Source organism: Lycorma delicatula, chromosome 4 (genome assembly GCF_047948215.1).
Source record: "Lycorma delicatula isolate Av1 chromosome 4, ASM4794821v1, whole genome shotgun sequence".
NCBI classification, from domain to species: Eukaryota; Metazoa; Arthropoda; class Insecta; order Hemiptera; family Fulgoridae; genus Lycorma; species Lycorma delicatula.
The window spans coordinates 135316171-135344160 of NC_134458.1; the positions used below are offsets into that span (position 1 = coordinate 135316171).

General features: G+C 30.5%; 1 protein-coding gene across 1 annotated transcript in view; it reads right to left on the reverse strand.

Moving 5' to 3' along the window:
* LOC142323894 (atrial natriuretic peptide-converting enzyme) overlaps window positions 1–12298 on the reverse strand; it is a 298697-nt gene extending 286399 nt beyond the window's left edge. Inside the window, exon 1 of the mRNA XM_075364224.1 lies at window positions 12088–12298. The gene's annotated coding sequence lies outside the window, so the exon portion shown is untranslated. The remainder of the gene's footprint in view (window positions 1–12087) is intronic.
* Between the last annotated feature and the right edge of the window lie 15692 nt (window positions 12299–27990).

A 27990-nucleotide genomic window follows, 5' to 3' on the forward strand; every position in this document is an offset into this window, starting at 1 on the left:
AACAGATTTTGTTACCTCAATTTATTTTTTTTCAAATCGTGAAAACTCGTAGATACTTAGGAAAGTTCAGTAGGGAACATCTTGTAGGTAATAACATTCGTCATTACCGTACATTGCAGGAATGGAAGGGAAAATGAAATCAGCAAGTACTGTTAGGTACTTTTTTTCAGTTACAGTACCTTCAAAACGGAAAGGCCCAATGAATCCCCTAGGAGACAACTTCACAAATTCACACCGGACAAATTCACAGCCTTTCCAACGGTAATGTGGGAATTATCCTAGTCCAGTACACACAATTATGCCTATTGACAGTTCCATTAAGTTTGAATTCCATTAAGTCGCTTCATCCGACTAAAAAATAATAACCCGATTTACGTGTAACCATCCCCTGAACCCATTCACAAAATTGTACCCTGCGATCTGGGTCGTCATCACTTAGCCGTTGCACCAGCCTTGGAATGTATACACGTAACTTGCCTTTCTTCAGAATGCGTCGCACACTACTAGCACTTACACCCTTGTCATACAGATATTTGTGGTGAACGCTGAAACAGTTCCAGTACCGCACCTGAGGATATATCATTTGTAGTCGTGCGAGGTGGCCCTGTTCAGCCTTTCTGCACATCACAAACTATTCTATGGACCTCGAATTTGTCTCGCTGACGTGTGAAAGCCACCATTTTGAAGATTTGCTTTAATCACCATTTGGAACATTCAGTTTGACCAGAAAGTACACTTATTTTTCAAACTGGGCTGTAGCCTTACTTTTTCCAGAAATTTAACGTAGTAGGTAGGAAAATAAATTTTATATGACAGTTCAAAGTGGTGTTTATACATTTTATAGAAACACTCTCTTCACACACGCGCGCGCACACATACACACATTTTTTTCGTTCGCTCTACCGCAAATCTTGACCGATTTTGATGAAGCTTGGTAGGGTGATGTAAACCTATTGGAAATAGAATCCTACTGATTTTCAAGCGAATCGGTTCACATTGACCGGAGTTATGAGGAAAAACTGGGTATTTGCTTAACTGGATTTTTTTCAAGGTTAATAGAATTGGAAATCCGCCTTTCTGACGCACTTACTGTGAAAGAGCTTTTTAACACGAATTTTTTAAACAATGGAATTTGAAATAAAAAATTGTTGAAATTCTTCAACATTTAAAATTATTTTAGATTTATTTTGATATGAATTTCTGCTTTTTCTCTATTTGTACATTCAGTTTACTGTTATTTATGTGCTAACAGAGATTATGATGCCTTTTAAAAACAATTTTAACCTAAGTATCAACATAAGAATTGATAGAATGATTATGCATTTTGAATACAACGTATATAATTACAAATGGATTGAAAATATTTCTATATATCAATATTGTAGCGATATATTTTAGCTGATGAGTTTGAATTTTAATAATTCTTCATAACAGATATAAAAAAAAAAAAAAATGAAGATTATTTTATTCTTCCCTCGGTCATTTTTTTGTTAACGTATTCTCGTACAATTTCAATTTATGTTGTATGCAAGTTGTTTTTAAAAAGATAAATACATAAGCAAATAAAAATTACCCTTTTTCGACTACTTTACTCCCCTAATTTATGTCTGCATGATACGTACAAATTTTTTTTTCTTTAAATAATACTATTAGACCTGACTGGTGTTCTTCGAAAACTGTATTAACAACTTATTTCAATAGAGGATATTTTATTTGTTATGGTAAGCTAAGAAAGAAATTATATCTAATATAACGATGACGAGAAAACTATCTTTATTATGCAGTTGATTAAATACTTCTTATAAATTAAATACATTAATTATAATTAAAATTTAATAATAATTTTATTATACAAAGTGGTATTAAAGTATGGAAACGGCTTCATATTTTAAAACTGAGGGGTACTAGGATGTAGAAACAACTTCAGATCTACATTGTTACAAAATTGCTACTTTATGGTGTGTTTGAAATTTTTGTCCCCATCAGATCCACCTAATTAAATCAAATGCTTTTTGACAGACCTTTTGAAGAAAAGTACGGTATTACTTTCGGTCGCACGGTGGGATTGGGGAGTGAAAATGAATTCTCTTGTGGAATTCATTTGAATTCCATGAATTCTCAAAACGTATGAAGATTTGTAATCTTCATACGTTTTGGGGGTATGAAGAATACAAAGATATCCTTTACTTAAAAAGTAGTTTCTTTAATTATAAAATGTCTATTTATAAAATTTGTGACTCGAAAATCCCCAAAACTGCAAGATCAATTTCACTGAAATTTAGATATGTAGTGTATCTGAAGCTGTGCATGTAAAAATTGTATGAAGATTGGTTGAGTTGTTCCTAAGTTATGCTCAATTTAAGGTCAACTTGAATTTGAGGTTATGTTGACAGTATAGTGGGGTATTTTTCATATGCGCTTATGCAGTGAGTCATAGTGATGAGAGAGTTGAAAATTTATGCTTGTGTGCAGGGTTTATTCGGTAATGGAACATATGAAGTGCGTTGAACTCTGAAAATCAGTGCTTTTCTGACTACGAAATAGTGAGGGCGTCGAAAACGAAAAGTTGGTATTACTACGCAAAGCATTTTACGAGAAAAACGATGGCGAAAACTTTTTCTTTATAAATGCCTTCGTTTTTGAGACAACCAGACAATTGATAAGCAATCAAAGTTGCTTAGACCGGAAAATCGCGTTAGTTATAAAACAAGGTAAAACGTTCCGTAGCAAATTTTTATTTCCAATTACCTTCAGAATTACATCAAATAATAAACTTTTAACAGTTAATGTTAGAATTAATACCCTTCCAGATTTACAGCCAACTAGAGAAATTTTATAAAAGAGAAATTATGTTTTTTTTTATTCCAAATAAAAACAGTTTTCTAGGATTGGCAAGTGGTAACATCTTAAGTAATTATTACGCGATGATGTTTATTAAAGTTTTGATTTGGTATTTTGTTTTCTTTTTTCCACCGTGTTGGTGTAGTGGTGAACTCATCATCACAGGTCAGCTGATTTCAAAGTCTAGAGTTCTATGGTTGAGATCCTGAAGGCAGTTACTTTTATTCGGATTTGAATACTAGATCGTGGATACCGGTGTTCTTTGGTGGTTGAGTTTCAATTAACCACACATCTCAGGAATGGTCGACCTGAGACTGTACAAGAATTTACACTGATACATTACATGAATTTACATTCATACATATCATCCTCATTCATCTTCTGAAATAATACCTTACCAAAGACCTAATGAAAATATCGAACCACCTTACTTCGGAAGGTAGTTCTGGAGCCTAAAACAGACAAAGAAGGTTTGTTTTCTTTTGCTACTAACCAATGCGGGCAGATCAACAAAAGAACTGCTAATAAGCTATTGGCTGTTCCACCTCCCGCCAAAATATATCGCTCACATGTGAATTATGTGGGAGTGACTAGCCACGCCTTCTTTCATATGGATCATTCATAAAACGGTAATCTCCAATAATAAATAACGGACTTATTTCATCCTATACCATTCTTAAATTGGCTATACACTAATTTACGATTGGTTAACAATAAATTGTATTTATCCAACAATAAAACACCAAAACTTGTTTATAAATATACACGTAACGTCTATAACATGTTATTACGAAGAAACCTTGATGTTTTATTTTTCCTGTACATAACTAATATTTATAAGGGTAATATTTAAAACTATTTCAGTCCCAGTAAAATTGTTTTTTCTTAACATTAAATTTAGTAAATGTATTTAATTTCCATAAATTTAAGACTAGAATAGTAGAAATTATCAAAATACTTTTTCGTACAGAACAATTTTCCAAGAAAAAATTTTTTTACTGTTTTTAGTAACAAAAAATCTATAAAAAAACATATTTTAAAAATATTTTACAAAATGTCTTCATAACAATAAGATTTAATGTAGTTAAAACATGTTTAATTTTTTTAAGTAAACGAAAAACGTCAATTTTAATTTCACAAATGTCACAGAATTTACAGCTTGCAATATTGCAAACCAATAACGGCTGACTGATTTCTTGAGTTTAGGATTTTAAAAGCACACCGAATATCGGTAATTTTAAAATCATAGCAAAAATGTAAAAAAAAAGATTGTTATTTATATTGGGATAGGATAGGTGTCTTTCCCATATGAAGTTGGGATGTTAATTTTTATATTCACAAACTTTACCAAAGACGAAGATCAGTGTTAATGTATAGAACCACAGATATATCTTTCCTCTAAAGAGCTCAAAACAAACTTTATAAGGATGATTTTTAAAAAAAATTCACCCCCAAATTAATAATAAAAATAAATCAATAAAACTTGGCATATTAATAAACAAGCACGTCTAACTAATACAATTATTATTTTTAAACGTTAAGAAAAATTTCACGATTCTATAGGAATTGTTTCACATTTTATATCGATGTAACTAAAAAATGACATCATACGTACGAATATATTACAAAATATATATATATAATTAAAGTTGAAATTTACTCTAACTTAAAAGAAAAGCTATAAAAATGAATATAAAAACATTGATTAGCAAGAAAAGACGAAATTCTACGTCATTAAAGCAAATTACCGTAAAAATAACAACCCTTTTATTACGTAACAAACAATAGTGTTATTTTAATTAATACTGTAATTATTGATAATTAACATAATTAACGATTACGATAATTATAATGTGACTTTGAAAATGGTAAAACACAATATCACTAAAATCAATTTAAAGATTGGTTTTTCTTCAAAAAGTAATAAAAATAGTAATTACTCGTCAATAAATTAATAAACGAAACCTGTTATTTATTTTTTGACACTGCCTAAAATCAGAGAAAAACTTCATAACGGGTTATTTAAAAAAATAGTAATAATATCAATTTTGAGGTTATATTCGATATTTTAATCACTGTAATAAATAAACATACGTGATTCGCTAACTCCGTTAAGTTAGCCCCCTAGGGTTTTGATGACTGCACGTGACTGATGTGACCGACAACTGGGTCTCTGTCCTTTATCCGTATATGTTGGCCATTAAATAGGGTTACTTATACACACACCTACATTTCTACCGGTTATATAATTTGGTTCGTCAACCTAATCGGTTATACTAAAACTGTGACTCCAGCAAGTACTCTCCCATTAATTCACCTGATTAATTTTCTAAATTAGTATAGTTAATTAGAGTAATCGAAATCGGTGTCGCTACTTTTAAACGGTTAGCTAAATTTAAAAACTGACAAAAAAGTTTTAATATTTTCCTGGCATTGTTTATTTATTCTTATATAATGGGAAAATAGTTATAGATGAAAAAATTACCTAAGATTTCTTTTTTGGGGTGAAGGAGGTAATTTTTGATGTAGCTTTATTGTAAAATTATCATTATATGTTTAAATAAACCAAAAAGAATATAAAAAATTTGTTAAATCTGTATTTTTTTATTTTTTCTGCTCTCCATCTTCAAAGAATTTTTTTTATTTTTCTACGTTTACTATGTTAAACGAAAGACACTAAAAAAAATTCCACTAAAAAATGTACATCCAATAAAAATTTACCTAAGATTTATTTTTTGAAGGTGGAGATGAATATTATGATGGCATTTTATCTTAATAATATAGTTAAAAGTTTATTTAAACTTTGACACCACATGATTTTCTTGTACGCCTATTAAATTACATATACACATTTTTTTAAATGAAAAGTACATAAAATTTTATTTCATTAATAACTTCTGATATTTTTATATATATATATATATATATATAATTTTTTTTTTTATTGTTATTGAATTATTATTTATCGTAAAAATGATTTGCAATCAGGGGTTAATAATAATAAATAAATATATTTAAATGAAAAAAAAAGTTAAAAAAAAATGAGATGAAGTCTGATTCGAACCGATGTGCCTTCCCCTTGTAAGATCAAAATATTTCATTAATTAAAATTTTATTTGGTTATAATGCTGGAACCAATGAAAATAAGTATCACATGATATATCGTCAGATAGCTCTTAATGAGGGCTTATTACTGCAGATAAGAAAAACTCCAAAAAAATCCAAATGTTTTGAATTTTAGGTTTTTTGGACACTTTTGGTTCAGTCGATTGAAATCAAAAGGGAAGGTACACAACTAGATGTTACAATAATCCTAAATCCAAAATTTCAACATCCTACTGCTAGTCGTTTTTAAGTTATGCGAGATACGTACGTACATACATTCATACATACATAAGTACAGACGTCACGCCGAAAGTAGTCAAAATGGATTCAGGGATGATCAAAATGGATATTTCCGTTGAAATTTGAAAATCGAAATTTTTCGTGATCACAATACTTCCTTTATTTCGTACAAGGAAGTAAAAATGTTTGAAAAATTATATTTTTAGACTTTTATGATTCCCCCACCCACAATATTGCTCCAAAGTAATATTTTTTGTCACCTGCATTAAAAGGAAGACATTAAAAATGAATCGGTTAAAAATATGCAGTAAATAAAGAGATAGCTTTTCGATTTTTAGCGATGGAGGAATTTTAAAGAAATTTTTAAAAAGAATGGTAAAATAAGTATGATCGCATAACCACTTTATCCCTTAATATAAAGTGGAGTATTTTTAAAAATTTTGACAAGATTGACCCCCAAAAACATTCCTCCCCACCCACTGGGATATCGACCTCAAAATTTTACCAACGAATTGCTCGATATACACGAGTCTCTGTGCAAAGTTTTATCAAAATCGGTTGAACCAGTCAAAAATTATTAAGCTTCAATCATTCCAATATACATACATACCGTAAGAACTTATCCACTTTTTTGTTTTTGGGGTTCCCAGGTCATGAAATGTCGAGAAATGAAAAGAAATACCACACCACATTTTTTGGCTGATTACCATATATTCTTTCTTGCAGCATAACTATGATGCCAGAAAGGTAACAAGGAAATAAAGAGGCACCTGATTATAACCCAACTAGCAGAAATACCCGTTCTTTTCATGTGCAAATACTTTCTTTTTCTGTTTAACCTCCGGAACCACCGTAAGGTATTACTTCAGAGGATAATATGTATGAATGTAAATGAAGTGTAGTCTTGTACGGTCTCAGGGCGACCATTCCTGAAATGCGTGGTTAATTGAAACTCATGGGCAAATACTAAATTTTTTTAAGCTATTAATCTCAATCCACCGGGTTGATCTAGTGGTGAACGCGCCTTCCCAAATCAGCTGATTTGGAAGTCGAGAGTTCCAGCGTTCAAGTCCTAGTAAAGTCAGTTATTTTTACACAGATTTGAATACTAGATCGTGGATACCGATATTCTTTGGTGGTTGGGTTTCAATTGTAACCACACATCTCAGGAATGGTTGAACTGAGAATGTACAAGACTACACTTCATTTACACTTACACATATCATCATCATTCCTCCTCTGAAAAATTATCTAAATGGTAGTTACCGGAGGCTAAACAGAAAAAAGAAAGAAGCTACTAATCTCATTTTTTATCTCATCGTTCGGAAATAATTTTAGGATTAGTTTGAAGCTGCTCTCCAGGCTTAAATTCAATGTAGGAGATGAGATGTATCCTCTATTATTTAATTTCAGCGTGGTTAATGTAGCTTAAAGTTTATTATTTATTTAATTTTTGTACCTTCCGTCCTAAAACTTTTAAATGATTGTTAATCAAAATAATTGTTGCTTATTTTTTCTAAAGATTTCTTTTTAATAATAATTATACCAAGCTGGGGAAAGTATTCTTTAGTGGAAGTTTAAATATGAATTTCAACGTACGCCTGATGAAATTTTACATCTTTTCGGCGTTAACGTATGGCGTAGAAAGTTGGAACAGTAATAAAACTAATACTACGTAAAAAGTTAGGGATATTTGGAAGATGGGTTTACAGAAGAATTTTGTAAATATCTTGGGTAAACCGTTCAACAACATACTAATATTAAACGAATGAAACCAGAATAGGAAGTTATTTATTACATAAAAATCAGAAAACTTGGGAAATATAATGTGATATAGTATGAAAAATATCAGTTACTTTATTTGATAATCTACGTCGAGATTCAAGCAATAAGATTGGTGAGACGGGCACATATCTCAGTAACGGAACATGAGTTCAAGTATTAACATAAGTCAATTATTCAGAGCAGTAATATCAAACTCCATTTGTCTTGATAATTACCGACCTTAGTAACAAGAGATGACGCGTGTAAAAGAAGAAGAAATATAAATTTAACTTTCTAGCTAATAGGAAAACGGCAGAAATACTAAAAAGCAAGTCGATGAGAGCGCTCCTGATTATAAATAATAGGATTTTTTTTTGTTGGGGGAGGAGAGAAAGGATTCAACATCTTTTAGAACGCTAAAAATTGTTAAGCAAATATTTTTTTTGTTTTTTTTTCTAAAGACCCTATAGAAATAACTATACCAAATTTAATTCGAAAAATGGGAATGTGAGACTAATCCATCTCTTTTATATACATAAATATATATATTGCAGGCAAGTAACATTTGCCTGAATTAAGTCGTCGAATACTGCTGATAAATGCAAATATTGTTCTAGCTTTCATTACACTATTTGCCTAAGTAGGCAGACAATATAATTTGATCACCCCAATTTTAACTAATTAGCAGCTTTTGCTAATTATTTTATTAATGTCTATTCTCCTTATTAATTGAAATGATCGTACTTCAAGTTATTTACTGTTATAATGAGCTGAAAGTATCGGTTAATAATATTCGACTTCAAAAACCAGTAATATTTACGAAATGATTATATTACTATTATTAATTATTACTACTATTACAAGTTTTTATATAAATATAAAAAAATCTGATGTGGACACCACATAAATTCCTTGTACGCCTATTAAATTACTCGTACACATACTATTTTTTTTTTTAAATTAAAAGTACATAAAATTTTATTTCATTAATAACTTCTGATATTTTTTCTTTTTTCTTATTGTTTTATTGAATTATTATTTATTATAAAACTTTTTTTACAATCAGAGGTTAATTATTAATAAACTAATATATTTAAATGAAAAATAAAAGTTAAAAAAAGGGAGCTGAAGTCCGATTCGAACCTATGTGCCTTCCCCTTGTAAGATCAAAATATTTCATTAAATAAAAATTTTATTCGGCTATAACTCTGGAACCAATGAAAATAAGTACCACTTTTGATATATCGTTGAAAAACTTCCAATGAAGACTTATTACTGTTAAGAAAAAAGTTTTTGGATTTTGGGCTTTTTTGGACACTTTTGGTCCAGTCGATTGCAATCAAAAGGGGAGGTACACAACTAAATGTTACAATAGTCCTAAATCCAAATTTCAACATCCTACGGCTAATCGTTTTGAGTTATGCAAGATACATACGTAGGAACGTACATACGTAGCCTACATGCGTACGTACAGACGTCACGCCGAAACTAGTCAAAATGTATTCAGGGATTGTCAAAATGGATATTTCCGTTGAAATCTGGAAACCGTAATTTACGCGATCACAAAAAAATGAAAAAATATTGCATAAGTATAAATACAATACGATCTACTTACGCCATAATAAGATGGGCAAAAATTTCTTTATAATACGCTTTCAAAATATTTTTGAATGTTTATTATTTTTATTAATAAGAAATTTATTTTTATTTTTTAAATAAGGTATATTCTCAATTTACTGCAAATTTATTCTGGATCTAAGACCACGCTTTTTAGTCAAATGTCATTACCAAGTTTTATAATGTAGAAAGGAATGCAGTATGTCAATAGTATACTGCAGGGGTACGTTTATATTACAATGTATTACTTATGTTGTATTGTATTTGTATTACTAATGCTTTACTAGAGCTGTCTGTAGCGGTAGCTACTTTCCAATTGAGATGTACTTTTGTGTGTGCTATTAATCAAAAGCTGAGTTGTTATATCTTAGTAGCATAAAATATATTATTTTATCAGAGACTGTTTTATTTTTATATTTTTTTTAAACTGTCGATGATGTATAGGTCGAGACGAGGGATCTTTCCCATTATAGGACTGCACGGCTTAGAACGTTTTCCTTTTGGTTACGTTTATATATAGGAACGATTCGTCAATACACGGAATCAATACAATCTAGCCTAACAAGCTACGCTCGCTAACCTCGTCTAATTAACGTTTATAACTGTTTAACAAAAGTAAACTAAGTTCAATAATAATTAACGGTATCTAAAAATAGCGCAATAAATTCAGTAATTACTGCTTTTAGTCGAGTTATTTAATACCCGCTTCTATAGAAAAAAAATTTAAGCATGTAGTAGAAAAGATCCGAAACGAGCTTTAATGCATGTATTTAAAAGATAAATTATATATTTTTTCTTTTAAAAAATAAAAACCAAAAAAAATTATTATCTTATTGATATTAATGTGTGTGTGTGTGTGTGTGTGCTCGCGCGCTCGCTCGCACACACACATCACATATTTATTGGGTCGTAAGGTTACTCACTATATAATAATAATAATAATCAATGATACATAAATAAATTATCTGCACTGAACTCCAAAACACTAGATAGCTAATGAAATTTATGTAATTATGTTTGTTGGTAAGTGCTAGTTTGAAAAAGTTTGTGTATATATATATATATATATATATATATATATATATATATATATATTTATTTATTATATACATATATAATTTTTATATTATGGTTTTGACGTTACTATCATACATTACCATACGGATCAGTATTATCACGGAATGAAAGGTTTTTGTGTATAACAGTGACGAAACACGATGTGGATAATTTTCTTCCCTGATGATACTGATATATTGATGCGGTGAAACATGTTGGAAAAAATATTCCTATGACAAATGTATGAGAAGACGATAATAAAAATCATGTATGTTTTTTAGTATTATTAAATAAAATATATATAATATATAAAAAAATTATATACATATATAATCGAATATATAAATAAATACTAATAACAATTATTATTATCATCATTCTTTAAAAGTTTACTCAAAATAAAATTGTATCTTACTGCGAAATCCAAATTATTAATTATAAAAAAAGATAGATATTTCATGAATACATAACAGTCAAAAAGTATCATCAATTAATGAGTCTATAAAACACATATACACAACATATATATATATATATATATATATATATATATATATATGTGTGTAGTCGATATATACAATAAAAATCAAAACGTTATACACACGACAGCATAAGTGAAGGAACTTTTTATGAATAACGTATAAAGTCGGTCTTGCAAAACATTTTAAGACACTATAGAGCACATTTCAAATGTTTGTACAGTCCATAGATTTGAATTTTACGCGACATATGAGATTAAAATGGTAATAATTATAATAAATACATAAAGATATTAAATTCTATTTGAGCGAACGGGGGGAAAATACAGGATGAACTTTTTTTAAAAAGAATTATACTCGTACTTTACATTAATTCTGCAAAACTTTTTCTATTCTACTTTGTTTTCTACAAACTTTTCTATTCTGTAAAGTTATACAACAAGAAATCTTCTCTGGGAAATTATTATTCGTAATTTAATATGTACCTAGAATTCGGTGATGTAGTATTACGTTCCTATCTCTTATCCGGAAAGTTCCAGCATAGAATTCCAATCAAGCTTAATCATTTTTTTTTTAAATCCAAACAAAAATAAATTATTTTCATGTGCAAAATCATACTTTATTAGTTATTTATATATAATTGACTAAAAATGTTTATGCAAGCCGGCATCTTAATTTTTCTCATAAATAGGTATGGAATTTATCTGTGATGTGTGATGAAAATAATTTCTAACAAAAACTGACTATCTTCAAACCCTAGAACTTCAGTAACTGTATCAACTAAGGTACTAATATGTAAATGCCATATGCTGATGATATTACAGCGATTATATGATACTGTATTTGTCAAGTACTAAGTAGTACTTCATTTTATTTATTCATTCAGTTATTCATTTTACTTTAAAAAAGAAAATGTTTAGTTGACAAACGGTAACAAGCTTGATTTTACAACCAACAAAATGCAAAAGAAAAACTGTTTACTTACAAAATTATTTGTGGATAATTTCAATATAAATAAATATTGAGAACACAGGCAGCAGATAAAGTAAATAACAGTTTAACAGTATTATTACACAAACGAATTCACAGTATAAATAATAATAATAATAATAAATGTACTACTTAAAAAAATGACCAAAACCGTCACATAAAAACACAACACTGACAAGAGTTCCACACCTGGACGATCACAACGAACGGAGAACGGACGTTATACTAAAACTGAAACTCGTGTTGCATTCACTGCACAAGTACAGTGGGTCAACGTCTTCCCCTCTTACTACGAACCCCTCCCACGTTTCCTTCTTTAGACTACTTTACAAATGTAGCAGTCTAGCTGTTAGAACTATTACATGCCCCTCTTACACCCCAATTCTACTGTTTTAAAAATAATTAATTATATTTAAGGCACCTGTTGCACAGAAATATTACACCCAGTGTTAACCGGCAAATTATTTATTTAATGAAAATGTGTCGTACATCTTCTATAGTATTTAATAAATATTGTTTCAAATTAAATAATGCGTGTTAAACGAATACAGAAAAAAGAAAGCACAGTAAAATAAATGTACTATTAATTAAATTATTAGGAATTTTTGTTAATATGTTCTGGTTTTAAATAATGCTTTTTTTTCATTTCTTTTGCCCTCACTTTTCGTTATTGAAATTTTCCTCTACCTTTTTGCCTACCTAATTTTCCTTATCTTTTTCTTACCTAATTTTTTTAATTATGAAAAATTTAACAATAGTAATACGTTGCTTTTTTCATTCATCTTGTCGCTTTATCTTATAAATAGTTTTTTGTCCATATCATATCAATCAGTTTTTTCCAAAAATATTTTGTTATAATATTTTTATTTACTTTTAATTACTTCCTGACATTGCCGATTGATGAAATTTCGCCGTTACTAAGATCGAGTGACAATACAATATTCCACCATTACTTTTGCAAACATTCCCCCGTAGGGGGGAGGGGAATTAAAGGTGCGGGTGTAAGAAATTGCAAAACGGCTATGCGGGTTTTTGGGGTCGCAGATGACAAATCCAAAATCTTTTATAAGATGAGAAATCTTTTATAAGATGAGAAATCTTTTATAAAAATTCATAAAAACATTTGCCGAAATGTTTTTATATTTTTTTAAAATAAAAAAAAAAGCTTCACTATGCAAAAACTTCACTATTTCGTTATTTTATAAGGGAAATGTTTGATTGAAAATTTGTTTGATATTTTATAAATACATTAGAAAATTCAATATACGATGTTATCTTTTGAAATCCAAATTAACCAAGGGTATTTTATTCAAAAATTTTGAAAACATTTTATTAAGCTTATGAATAGTAGGTTTTTTTAAATATATCAGTCAACACTATTTTTCCCCTGGATTGGTTTATATGTTAAAGAATACATTTAACAACGCTAATAAAGTGCATTAAATTTGTGTTTCCCATTTTCTTTTATTACATATATCTTGTATTATCGATTTTAACAAAAATATTTTTTAAAACAATCCTTCATAGTTAAATTATAACTTTCTTAATAAAAGCATTATCATACCTATTGTTTAATGGTTGTGGAGAAGGCGAGACTCCTGAACATACCCACATTATTTGAAGACCACATAGAAAAAAATAATATGCACACTTACTGACAGTCGTACAGAAAACAAAATTACAAACAAAAGTAAAACAAAATATACATTATATTAAAATATGTAAGGAGTCAAGCGAAAGTAGCTAATTATTTAAATAATAACAAAAACAAAATAAACCATTACACGGATTATAACCCAGAAATTTACGTAAACTGATCTGTTCTGACTATGCAATATTCTAAATCGGTTCAACGGGACTTAACTTCAAAAAAAATAAAAGAGTTAATATTTACCGACCATTTCGTAAACACTAATCACAAATCCACTAACATTATTAGCAAGTTTATTTATAGTGTGTACTACAAACAAACTAATAAAAGAAGGCGTCAATCGTACCACACTAAATGTATGAAATATAAAAACGCATAACAAAATAGTAAAGAATAAATATAATTCGAAGCAAACAATTTTTCTACTACATTCCCAATATGAGTTTGATTAACTTAAAAAAGGAAAAACAACTTTCAATAACTACAACTAATGCTAGAGTGATACTAAGAGGCACATATTACTAGAAAATAGTCGCAAGAATTAAAAAAAATTGTTGTAAGTTTTTAAAGACTATATGTATATTAAATATGGTTCGGTTTGTCGATTAAAAGGTTTAGTTTTAAATAATTTTCACTAACGATCGTTACTGATAAAAATATTAAAAAATTGCCAATATTATTATTATTATTATTATTTCACAGACTTGTGAAGCTACTAAGTCCGTTAGGAGGCGGTCACTCTCCGGCGCGCGGTACTTCTCGTAATTCCTTGTCTTCAGTGTCTGATCCTGTGCCTATCTTAACATCTAAAAAAAAAAAATTTACCCAAAAAATTCCTTTCCCAAAAATCTAAAAAAGCTATCTTTTTATTAATTGCACATTTCTTAACCGGATATTTTTAATGTCTTCCTAACCGAAGTAGTAGTGCAAGCGATCCAAAAAAAAAAATACATTGGGAAAATATTGGGAGTGGGGAAGCCGATCAAAGTTTAAAAATATAGATTTTTTAAATTTTTCAAAACATTTTGGCCTTATTTAAATTTTCAATAGTATTAAAAGTTTAATTATCTTAATAATAAATAGCGTAAAAACTTTTAATAATAATAATATTACAATAACATTTCATCATAATTCATCCAACGCTACCAAAAAAATCTTCGGTAACGTTTTATTGGTAGTATATTCTTTAGTGGAATTTTTTATAATTTCTTCCATTTGTTATAGTAAACGTAGAAAATTCAAAAAACGTTTCTGGGAAGGTGATTTTAGAGATGGGAAGCAGAAAAACATGAAAAATACCGATTTTCTTTAATTTTTAAAACTTTTTTAGTTTAAACATATAATGATAATTTTACATAAAACTTCATCATAAATTACCCCCTCCAAAAAAGAAGTAACTTTTTTCAAGTATAATTATTTTTCCACTATATCGTAGGAATAAATAACAAATATCAGGAAACTATTACAACTTTCTTGTCAGACTTTTTTCAATATATCGAAGCATAGAAACTTACTTTGTAATGGGATAATTTGATTTTTTATCCTCATTTTTTCAAATAACTTTTTAATGATTATTTTAATTATTTTAACTATTTTGAATAACAGTTTTTTTTTTACAGACTTTTCGAAGAAAAGTACGGTATTACTTTCAGTTGCATGGTGGATTGGGGGGGGGGGGGTGAAAATCTTTCACTTAAATGAAGTTTCTTTTACCTACATATGAATCAATGCATAAAATTTTGTGGCTCAAAAATTTCCAAAACTACATCAATTTTACGGAATGAAATTTAGGTATGCTGTAGTACTGTATCTGAGGTTGGTATTTTTTTTTTTTTTTGAAAGGCGATAAACGCTTTCGCGTTATCATCGCTCAGAAAAATTAAAAACTAAAGCTAGATTAAAATTAAAAAACAAAACAATTAAAACTTAAAACTAAGATAGATAAAACATCATTAAGAACTTAAAACTAATATCACAGTCAGAATCTTAACAATAAAATAAATTAATTTTAAAAAAAGAGCATAAAATATAACAAAAAAATATGTATAAAATTTAAATAAACATAAATCAAATTTAACAAAGTCCGTGAGGAGTGTAAAGAGCTCCTTCACGGATAACAAAAATTAAAGTTCTAAGTTTTAAACTACAATGATTAAAATAAAATAAAAAAATTTGCACTCAAGAATAAAAAATACTACACAAATACAAAGAACTTAGTAAATATTAGATTTTATGAAACATATTTATACTCCGCAGGAATAAAAGCACCTGACCTAACCCTTGTCATTGCCCAGGATTCGAAAGGTCGTTTCTGGACAATTTAAATTTACGACGCAAGGTCGCATAACATATGCAATCCAGAAGGATATGGTGCACAGTTAAGCGGCAGTTGCATCTTACACATAATGGTACGTTTTTTAATGACATGAGATATCCGTGACTGACTTTTAGTTATGTCCTAACTGCAATCGGCAGAGCACTACTTCCTCTCGACGAATTTTTTTGCACGAGGAGTTCCATGGCAATACAGTAACTTTGATGTGCCGGAGTTTATTATCCACTGTAACAGTGACTGGACTGTTACCTTGCCACTTTATCCGAAGAGCGAGTTTTACACAATTAATAAAATCGTATATAGTAACACGAGTGGTGAAGGACCACAAGCGGTTGACTACATGCGTCTTTATCAGAGGAATCTGCACATTCATTTCCTGGAATTCCCACGTGGCTAGAGATCCAGCAGAAACTCACTCGTTTGTTGCGATTGTTTAATTCAACGATTGCGTTATAGATATCTAGGTCGATAAAATGTCTAGAATACAAATCTTCTAAAGCTTGGAGTGCACTACACGAGTCGCTACAAATAAGGACATGATGGTACTTTGGGTTGATAATAATGAAAGCCTTATTGATAGCAAATAGTTCAGCAGAAAAGACACTTGTAATATTAGACAGGCCAAACAAGTAGGTTCGTTCATTAACAACAAATGCGCGTCGAAAGGTATCATTATGTTTCGATCCGTCCGTGTATACTACTGCGTCTGGGTTTATCTTGAAGAGAATATGGTAAAACATTTGCTGAAAGACGATAGATGGTGTTGATTGTTTATTGTAAACGGTAAGGTCAAATATAAAATTTGTAAGGTTGATTCTGCAACCCAACCTTATATACTCTGTTCGGATATGAACAGTGGAAAAATAGAAGGTGTGTCAACATTATAAGGTTTAGTAAACGCTGTGGGTACGAATACCCATAGGTGCTATATAACGTGGATGGTCCTCCCTCATACCTACGTAAATAAGGATTAGCAAGGAACGGATTAAAATTTGGTTGATTTGGATGTGCTTTAAGACAGGCAATGTAAGATGCTAAACGTTGGTCCCGTCTGTCCCAAAGTGATGGCTCACCGCAGTCAACAAGTACGCTTACGACAGGGCTTAATCTAAAGCATTCGTTCTTAAAGTGGGCGATAACGCCCCCTTGTGGGCGGTGGAGACCTTCACGGGGGTAGAAGGCCCACAGAAAATTGGGGGCGTTCAGGCGGTCTAGGAAGGCGATGGCTGATTAAAAAAAAAACTGTAAAAATGATGTTTTCATGATATTTCAAACAAAAATTAAATACTTACAACGCTAGTACAAAAAATTAAAGGGACACCTATATTTTATGATAAAAAATGATTGTATTCAAACTACTTTAACTTTGTAGCAAAGAGGCTTAGAGAGACGAATAAAAAAAATTAAAGCTTGAATACTCTACTTTTTGACAGTATACTTCATCAGATTTCAGAAATCATCAAATTAGAAAAAAAAAATCAGTGAGAAGAAATGTTTTAAAAATTGAAAGTTTTTGTTCGTGAAAATTACGGTCAATTTTTTAACGACTTCTGATAGCATTCTCATCGTCGTATTTGAATGAACGTGGATTTAGTGCTGTAGCAACGTTGCTAACCAAAAAGAGAAATCGGCTGCATGTTACGGAACGCGGGAACTTCGGCTGTTTTTAAGTAAATTCGAGCCTGATATTAACAAACTCGTAAAAGCACGTCAGATTCATCCTTCACATTAATGTAGTGTAATTTTTCAATGGAAAGCTTTGTTTTAATTATTTTATTGTTATAATATTGAATATGTTATCACTATTGTTATTATATAACAATATAAATACAATTGTAATTTTTTGAAAGCAGTTTTTAAGAACGCATCTTAAAAACGGCAATTGCAATTATTATTTTTAACAGATGGTAAGTTTAAAAATTTTTGGGGCGTTACAAAATTTTTGATTCTCAACGTGGGCGATGGGCAAAAACGTTTGAGAATCAATGATCTAAAGAGACCTGTAAGAAGATGAAGGAAAACATGATGTACAGCATCCAGCATTTTAAGCACGGTATGATTCGCTTAGTAGGCGACACAATCATATTCTAAACGGGAACGAACTAAGGAATAATAAAAACACAACATATATGATCGATCGGTTCCCAAATGGTGTTGTTAAGAACTCGCGGCACATCTAGAAGTTTGGAACATTTCGTTTTTTAATGTTTGATGCGTTTGACCCACGTTAAGAAGGCTATAAAAAAATAAACCTAAAGACTTAACATCAGGAGAGATAACAATTATCTCTCCGTTGAGGAAGACTTGCGGAATAAAAGGGTCCCGCAGGCGAGAAAAGACTACATATTTTGTTTTCTCAGATGAAAAGGTGAAGCCGGTAACCTTGGACCAAGCTTCCAGGTGAGATATAGTGTTCTGTAGCAGTCTCTCCGCTGTGGCTCTTGAAAAGGACGAAATATACAAAGCAAAATCATCAACAAATAAAGAACATGAAACAGGTGGCTGCACACATTTGGTAATACTGTTAATGACAATAGCAAACAGGTGGCACTTAATGCAGCACTTCCTTGAGATACTCCATTCACCAAATAAATAATCTCAAACACGAACACGGAAAGTTCGGTCATTTAAGAAATCCCTAATAAAAGCAAGCATATTGCTCTTGACTGCCCATTCTTTAAGGGTGTTTAGAATACCACGTCGCCACGCCTTCTTGATATCAAAGAAGATAGCGAGGAGACGCTGGGGTGGTAGGAAAGCGTTTATAATAGCTGTTTCCAGTGACACTAAATGGTCAATGGAAGATCGTCTTTGGCGCAAATCACACTGTTCCGGAGATAAAAGGCCATGTTTCTTTAAAAACCATGTAAACCTGCGGTTCACCATTCTCTCCATAACTTTGCATAAAACGCTTGTCAAGGAGATAGGGCGATAGCTTGAGAGGCATTGCTTTGTCATCACCAGGTTTAAGTACTGGTCGACAATGGCTTCTGACCAGGCCGGTGGGAAGACTTGTGAGGAGAATAAACCATTATATAAACACAATAGGTGTTGTATCGCCGTATTGGGAAGGTATATGAGTATACTAAGACGAATGTTATCAGGTCCAGGGGAGGTATCACGTGAGTTTTTAAGTGGGTGTAAACTCGTTGAATAAAAATAGAAGCATTTAATTCACCGACCGAATCACCAGCGTTTAACGATAATACTTCCATCTGTACCTTGTACCTTTGAAATTCGTTAGTATATGTTGAAGTGAGACACACCGAGCGGAAAGAATCTGCTAAGGTGAAAAAATCTAAGGTGAATCTGCTAATGAAAGGAGTTTTCCTTCATGAATTAGTCAGAGAATAGATCGTTTCGGTGATCCGCAAATTGCACGATATTTTTCCACACAGTAGAAGAAGGAATAGTGCGTAAGATGGTGTCTATGTATTTCATTCATGACTTCCTCTTAGCCTCTAAAAAACCCAGTGATATACCGCTCTAGCCTAACGGTACAAATTTAGATGTTCATTTGTAGAACTGTGTTTAAATTTCCGCAGTGCTTGGTGTCGTTTGCCAATAGCGTTTTGGCAGTCATCATTCCACCAAGGAATGGAAGGACGTCTAGGTTTTCCCGATGTTTGTGGGATATATCTATTAGTATTCTCAACTACCAGGGACATAAAAGAGGTAAGTTCATAAAAGGAGTCTGCACCATCGTCATACTGTGATGCAAAAGCTTTTTGGTAACCGTTCCAATTTCAACAGTCCATCACCATGGCCTTTTCTTCACCTTGCGGTCGACATCAAAAGCAATAATAATTGGACTGTGATCACTGTCGAAAAATTTGTCACAAACAGACCAATTAAGACGAGGAAGTAAACTCGGTGAGCATAAGGAGCGGTCGATGTTGGACAGTGTACCAGATGATAAGGACATGAACGTATGTGACCCATCATTCAGTACACAGAGGTCTAAGTCTTGTCTCATTCTGTATCATATTTCCTCGAAAGGAGTAGAAAGATGAGCCCCATGAAATATGGTAGGCCCTAAAGTTTCCTACTAACGATGGTGATGGAATCTGAATGAGGAGATTTGATATGTCTAGAGCATTGAACTAAGAATTCGGTGAGTGATAAAAATTGCAGATATGCAATATAAAGGAAACAGAGATTTTTACAGCAGCAGCAGGAATGAGGGTAGCTAGTGGTATGCTTGTAGCCGACACCATATTCCTCATGAAAATAGCAACTCCACCACTTTCTCTACTATCTACGGGACAGTCGTATCTCTTAGAAATAGCCTCCGAGTGTTACTGCATCTTCGTATAGGTGCGTTTCTTGGAAGCACATTATTAATGATTCAACTGTTCAGATAACATCTGAACAAGTTTTTTTAGCTCATTGCAGGATCCGCACTGTTGATTAACTGAATTTTCAGGAGCTTGTCTTGATGTAGCGGTGGCAAAATATAGGTCTGGTTTAACTTTGCCGGCCTCCATGACGCGAGTGGTAGCGCCTCGGCCTTTCATCCGGAGGTCCCAGGTTCGAATCCCGGTCAAACATGGAATTTTCACACGCTACTTGTCATTCATCTCATCCTCTAAAGCAACACCTAACGGTAATCTCAGAGGTTAAAAAAAGGTCTGGTTTAACCAGGTTCCACGAGTTAAACGTCTTTTTATATTCTCTTCGCGCAGACGGAAAACATAGCTTCTACTCGATACAGATTTTGAAAATTGCCTTCTCCTTAAAAGTTGGGAAATCTCGGAAGCGACCTGTAAGCGATCCACCGCAGTTCGTAGATTTTTCATTCTCCTGACAGTCAGTGTCATTGTGGCCTTCTTTAGCATATCGAGCACATATCACAGTTTTCGAGGAAGATGTTGTAGTGTGACCATAACCTCGGAATTTGAAACATCCCCGTGGGTTGGGGATGAATGGATGTACTGTAACCGACAAGTAACGAACTTTTATTTTCTCTGGTGGTACCGGAAGGTTAAATGTTAATATAAGGGAAGGTTCTTCCACTCATCTCTGCCGTTTCGTTATTCGCTTCACCTCACAACTTCTCGGGTACGAAGCTCATCAGCTATTTCATTAACATCCATCTCTAGAAGATCCAAGCAAAGGATTACTCCTCGGCTGCTATTAAACGATTTATGTCATACCGCCTTTATGTTAATGTTGTCCATATTGGTGAGACGTAAGAGTGATCGGCTACGTTCATCACTAAACGTTTCGACCAGTATCGATCCGTCGCTTTAATTTCCGGACGTTTTTCAGTGTACCACTTGAACCCATCATCACATTATTAATCAGGAAGGGAGAGAACCTTTTGAAGGAAGCCTCCTTCCTGACTGCTTTGAATAACGATAAATCTTATATTTTTATACAGTGGGTGGGATACATCACCATTTACAGTAGTCCCTTCGATAAAGTTCTTATCCTCATCGGACAGCGCCGAATGAGGTCTTTTCACATGACAATTTTTGTTGGTTTTTTCAGATGAACCACCAATCATCATATGATTATTTTCTGGAATAGTAATTTTGGTCCCACGAGTACCAGCGATATATAACGGACCACTCCAGCAGAACGTACGCGTACTGGAGCTAGAGCTAAATACAACTGGTTTGGCCCAGATAACTTCGTTCGAGACTCACTACGTAGAGCCACGATAGTGGCTCATAGAGCCATCGACACGATAGTTTCCACCTTGGGTTGCGGTTGCGTTTCGTAAGATGTCGCAACACCACCGAGTGTAAATGTAGGAAAAAACAGTGTAGGATGTTGTGTAGTTGTATAAGGGTATATATTGTAATTTGTGTAATGTTCTTGGTGTATTGTATGTGTATTTTGTAAAGTGTTCTGCAGCTCTGGATGTCGCGGGAAGAGAAGCTGCAGAAGCTAGGGCCGTGGGGATGCCAACCCCCAAAGTCTTACGGAGTAAGACTTCCCGTCGGGGAATAAGTAGTGCATGTGAAAATTTGATGAAGATTGATCGAGTCGTTCTTACGCTCAATTAAGGTCGAAAAAATTTGAAAATTTCGTGGCTTGAAAATCTGCAAAACTGCAAAGGTCAATTTCATTGAAATTTAGATATGTTGTAGTAGTGTATCTGAAGTTTGAATGTGAAAATTTGATGAATAAAGATATAATCCTGAAAAAATTATGTCGAAAACATTTGAGCGGAGTAAGTGTGATGCGTGTTCCTTTATGATGCTGCAAGTTGGAACGTTGACTTTTTTTTATCTGCTGTACCTATTGTTAGCAATATTTTTCGGCATATTCAGGCAGCGTTACCTACTTTGAGGTTCATTACGACTTGGTATGTGTTTAAGCAAGGCAGAAGGAAACAAAATAAAATAACGAAAATTCGGTCGAATTTTTGACTGACTTTCTCCCTAGGCTTGTTATTCCTTTCTCAAACTTTTCTTGCAGTTCTTTAACGATTACCTTTTTCCTTAAACTGAAAATCAAATGAAATCATTACATTCCCCCCCCCCCCTTACTATACGACTAATTTGAAAATCACTCTTTCCCGCACTTTTCTACTCTCCTAATCTGCTCCATTCGTTTTTTTTTTTTTGAATGATATTGCAAATTTAAAATACCGTAATGTAATAATGCACCGTTATGACAAAATTCTTTAGGAAAAATGTAGTAAAAACGAATCCTTTACAATAAAGTGAAACAAAATATAAATTGTTTATAGATATTAAGTAGAACAATCCATCAAATTATTAATAAACTATGACAAACTACTGATACCAAAACGTTACTAGAACTGTATCATTGCACGTACGCCACTAATAACCTTTTCTAATCGATATAAAATCAACACATAGAAATATTTATAAACACATACGATTAATGAAAAGAAAGTAGGTTTAAAGTGAGACAAAGAAAGTTAAAGAGAATGATAAATTAGGTCAAAAATAATGAAGAAATTAATAATAGATAGAAAGAAAAAATGTAGTTTAAATGTTTCAGATCATTTTATAAAAAAAAAACCATTCATTACACGAAACCGTAAAAATTTATAAAAAAAACTTTTATCTCCCGAAGCACAAGTTTCTTTACAACTGGAAGACTACTTTCTGATGTGTAATTATTACAACCTTATATGTAATTTGTATTTAAAAAGCAATTTGAATGACCATGCAAAGTGAAAGAAAGGCATTACTGATGTGCTTGGCTTAAAAGTCATTGAAATGGGTTAAGTTGTTTTAAATTCTTAAACAGTTCTAGATATCATTATTATTATTATTTTTATAAACGATTAATGAAAGTTTATAATAAATATTAATACCACAAATGTCTGCATGACTGAATATCATTAAATTAAAAAAAAAAAAAAATTAGCTATAATTTGAAACTACATATTTTTTATAGACTTCTGAAAAAAAAAGGACTCACAGGTTTCTGGTTTAACCTATAAAAATAATAAAAAACAAGATCTGAAGGTCTTTTTTAATCAAATAACATTAACAATATTTTTTTTAAATATAGTTTTTTTTCTTATTAGATTCTTCATAATGAATTTCCAGTAACTTACATCAATAAAAGCTCAAAAAATAATAAAATTAAATAAAAAATATAATAAAATTAAATAAAAAATAATAATGCTTTAAATTTGAACTTTTTGATATCGTACTAAATTAAAAATAAATAACTACCAACAATTTTCTAACCCTTAATTTGGTTCAGATTTTAAAAATTACAAATTTAAAGAAGAATTGAAAAATATTTTTTTTTTTAACTTTATATGGTAGGTCAATACAAAAAACATTTTAACATTTAAAATGTTAAAAATGTCAATTTAACATTTTTGGATGAAAATTTTTTTATTATCAAAATGACATATCATTTATACACTTTGTTTTTTTTTCACTGAATTCATTATAAAAAAAATTACCAACCAAACTGAAACAAACTAATTCTTTATTTCAATATTACATTAAAGTTCAATTTTATTAAACAAAACCATAATTAAGAGTTTTGTAGAATTAATATAAAAAAAATATTAACAATAATAACATTCTCATTAATAAAATTTAAAAAAAAACTGAGCTATTTCAACTTTTATGTCAAGAATTTAAAAAGAAAAAAACAGTTAATTAGATATATTTATGTTTTCAAACGTTTATGGTAGTATTTTAAAAATATATAATATAAATGAGTGCTGATTGGTCAGGGGTGCAATCATAAATTTTCCAGTACTGAAACATTTGAGTTTGAATTATTGCAGACCGCAAGAATATGGTTCACAGTCACAAACTATGTGAAGGCTTTCACAGGCTACATGAAAATATCTTGAAAAATGCACATTCATTTCGATGTTTACATTAATAAGAAGAAAAACTATGATGTTAAATATTTAGCTTTTTTTCATAAATTAGATTTTTAGCGACTTATTTCATTACCATTTGTCTATGTATGTCCAAAAGCAAGGACCATTTTCGCACAATCTGATTTCTATAAACTAGATTTTTTTTGGCTCATAATTTGTGAGTAACATATAAATAAAAATAAAAGTACAAGGGAAGGTTAGGAATCAACTAAACAAGTTTAATATCCACTCATCACACATCATTTAAGGAAGTGATATCTTTCATTAAGAGATGATATCAAATGAATACTTAATATTTAATATAAACCATAGAGCAGACTTAAGTTAAAACATATTTTATGTGAAACAAAAAGTTTTTATTTCTTCCAAAAAGTCTTACTGGAAGTGTTCTGGCACCAGTGTACTCCTGATGATGGTGTGAGACTCTAAGTAGACGACCTTAATTGTTTTTGGTCAGTGGTTGTTGGCTTTAATAAGTTCTATTAAAAAAAAGAGCACTTAAACATCTCAACTAAAATCAGACATTTATAAATATATTCAAATGTCTTTATGCATTGAACTTACCAGTGACTAACAAAAACAATAAATAACCCACAATTACCATTTAAAATCATTCTTACTACCTACCTCATTAAGCAGATATCTACCTCTTTTCAACAATGTATTGCGTAGTTTTCTCCTCCTACACTAGCAGCACGTAAATGCCGCAAGTGCCATGTAAATGCATTTTTCACTTTAGAAAGGAGTATATATTGCTTATACAGAACAGATATTTTATATTATCTGTTCCAGTCTTTCTTTTGACTGCAACATACATAAGAATCTAAAGTACAAGAAGCACCAGACAGTTAATTATAGTTATGTACTAAGCACATAAACATCGCAAAATCAATAATGATTGATTAAATGGAGATTGATTTTAACCAATCATAAATATATTGTATAATTATTAAGTTTACGACTTTATAATTTCATATTGATTATATATTGATAAACAATTATATATACAAACGAAGCAATAAGTATTTGGGATAAAAAAAAACAAAATTCCCTTATTCTATACTAAAATGTGGCTTAAAAAAATAATTAAAGACATTTCAAAAAATGCCCTTAAGAATTTTAAGATTGATTTGAATATTTAGCTAAAATAATTATTCTTGACTTACCAAATGCATTAATTTTTTTGTGTATGTTAAATATCTGTGATAGAACAATGAATTCCTTTTCTTATAGGTCTATTTGTATTTCTACAATTAATATTCTTGATGAAAGAGATCATCACCAATGAGTGAAATTAACTTATATAAAAGACCTTCTGTTGGTACAATGTACTCATATAGTAACTCATTATATATGAGTACATATATGTACTCATTAGTAATATTTGTGACATCATGAAATATTCTACACTTTCCACCATATAAAATTACATTTTTTCTTGAATGGAAGGCTAGGTACACCGATTTTTGTAGAAAATCAGATTTAACTTTAGAAAAAATCATGAAAAAGAAAAAGTTCTTTTATTCTAAAGTTAAATCTGATTTTGCTCAAAAATGGGTACCCATTCAATTTCCTTTAGGTAGCATGAAAAATAAAGTTTAGCCTAGTTTTGATAAATGTAAATACCCTTTTAAATAAATATATTACAAAATATTCTTTTATCAAACAATTCTAGATGAATGTAATAAAAAATAAAAAACATTTCCATGAAATGTGTTTTATAGTTAAATAAGTCTCATCTTTCTTTTTTTTATAGAACAATCTCTCATTAAATATAATTTGTTTGATAAAAGCAATTCTGAATGGCAATAAAAGTATAACAGCTCTTTGTAATTTTAAATGAACACAAGAAGAATATTTTAGAATGGAAATTGTTACAAGAAACATATGAAGCATATCATTTTCTAGAAAGTTAATTACATTAAGTGTTTTAATACAGGATACAAAGTTATGTTAGTAATAAAACAAAATCATACAAGATTATATGATTAAATTTGATCAAATCCAGGAGCTGATATTAAGTACCAATAAATTTCACAAAGAAAAACTGTTACATTATTCAGGAAAAAAATGTTCATAAAGTCGCAATCAAATGTAACATAAATATCAAAATTACAGAATCACAATAAATAAACCAAATGTGATGCTACAACATAGTAATATGGGTCAAAAAACAAATATACTTAAAATTAAATGTAAAATACATTTTGAAATTAAAACTATAATCTGTAAAAAGTACATACTATTAATTCTGTCAAGATGTATTTTTTTTTTAAAAGTAATAAACAAAACATGTTAATATAAAAAAGGTTTAATTTTTTTAAATTTCAGAAAATAGTATAAGACAAATGATACTTTATTTTCATTACTTTTTCAAGCAATCTTAATTAGATATAATTACTGATATAGTTATGGTGGAAAGTTGCAAAAATTAAAAATTGTTACTATTTTGTAAAGTTGATATTCTGTACATATGGATGCCAGCCATTATCATAACTGTAATAATTGTAAACAACCAGACAAAAAAAATTAATAAGAAATGGCATAGTTATTACCAGGAATAACAAGCATTTGATACCAGGTTACTAAGAAAAAAGAATGAGTTTTTTCCTGCTTCCTTCTGAACCAAAAGTGTACTATTACTGTATATCTGACATGTAAAGCTGGAGAACAGTACTGTCCGAGAAAGGTACGTGATTAATATCACATGGATTTCAGATGTTTTACATGTGTTGTTATCATAAGACAGATGACTGCAACAGATAGCATAAAATAAAAAATTAGTGTACACATTGACAAGTGAATTTTTTATTACTTATAAGACTGAAGATACACAAAATATTCTAAAATGTAAAAAATTGTTATAAGCAGGTGTCCTAATACTTTTAATTCAATAGAATCTATGCCAAAGAATTCAACTTTTGGTGAATATTTACATTTTTTCAGAATTATTTCTTACCTTATAAACTGATAATTCATGGTTAGGTTATATTGTATAGTTTATTAAAAATAAAATCTATTCTTGAAATCACTGATTGAAGTTTAAATCTTCTGGGTAGGGTAATAACCTAAAATTCTACATCAATTGCCAGTTTATCTGAGATATATTTCATATTTACCAATCACTGATATCTTTGTAGTAGATTAAGGCAAACACAAGAAGTGGATGTAGTTTCATAACTACATCAATAATGTATACTTTAAATTCTGTTACATGTAAATTTCATAATTTGGCTCCAATTTTGTCAATTTAATCTATAATTTTAATTTACAGTTTTTACAATAATGAAACAAAGGTATGGTCCTCAAACAATGAAAGTTGATAATTTTTTTTTTATAGAAATAGACATTGAAATCAAACCAATCCATATGAATATTAATAAAAAGTTTAATTCCAGAACTATATCGATAATTGAAGATCATTCATATTTCAAGATTAGGCATTTAAAATATTAAAAAAATCTTCCTAATCTTGCTCAGTTTTTTAAAAACACACACAAACGTTTCTTTTTTATAGGAATTTTAAGTTGAAATTTTTTAGCATTTAAAACTGCCAAATGCAAAGCCTAAC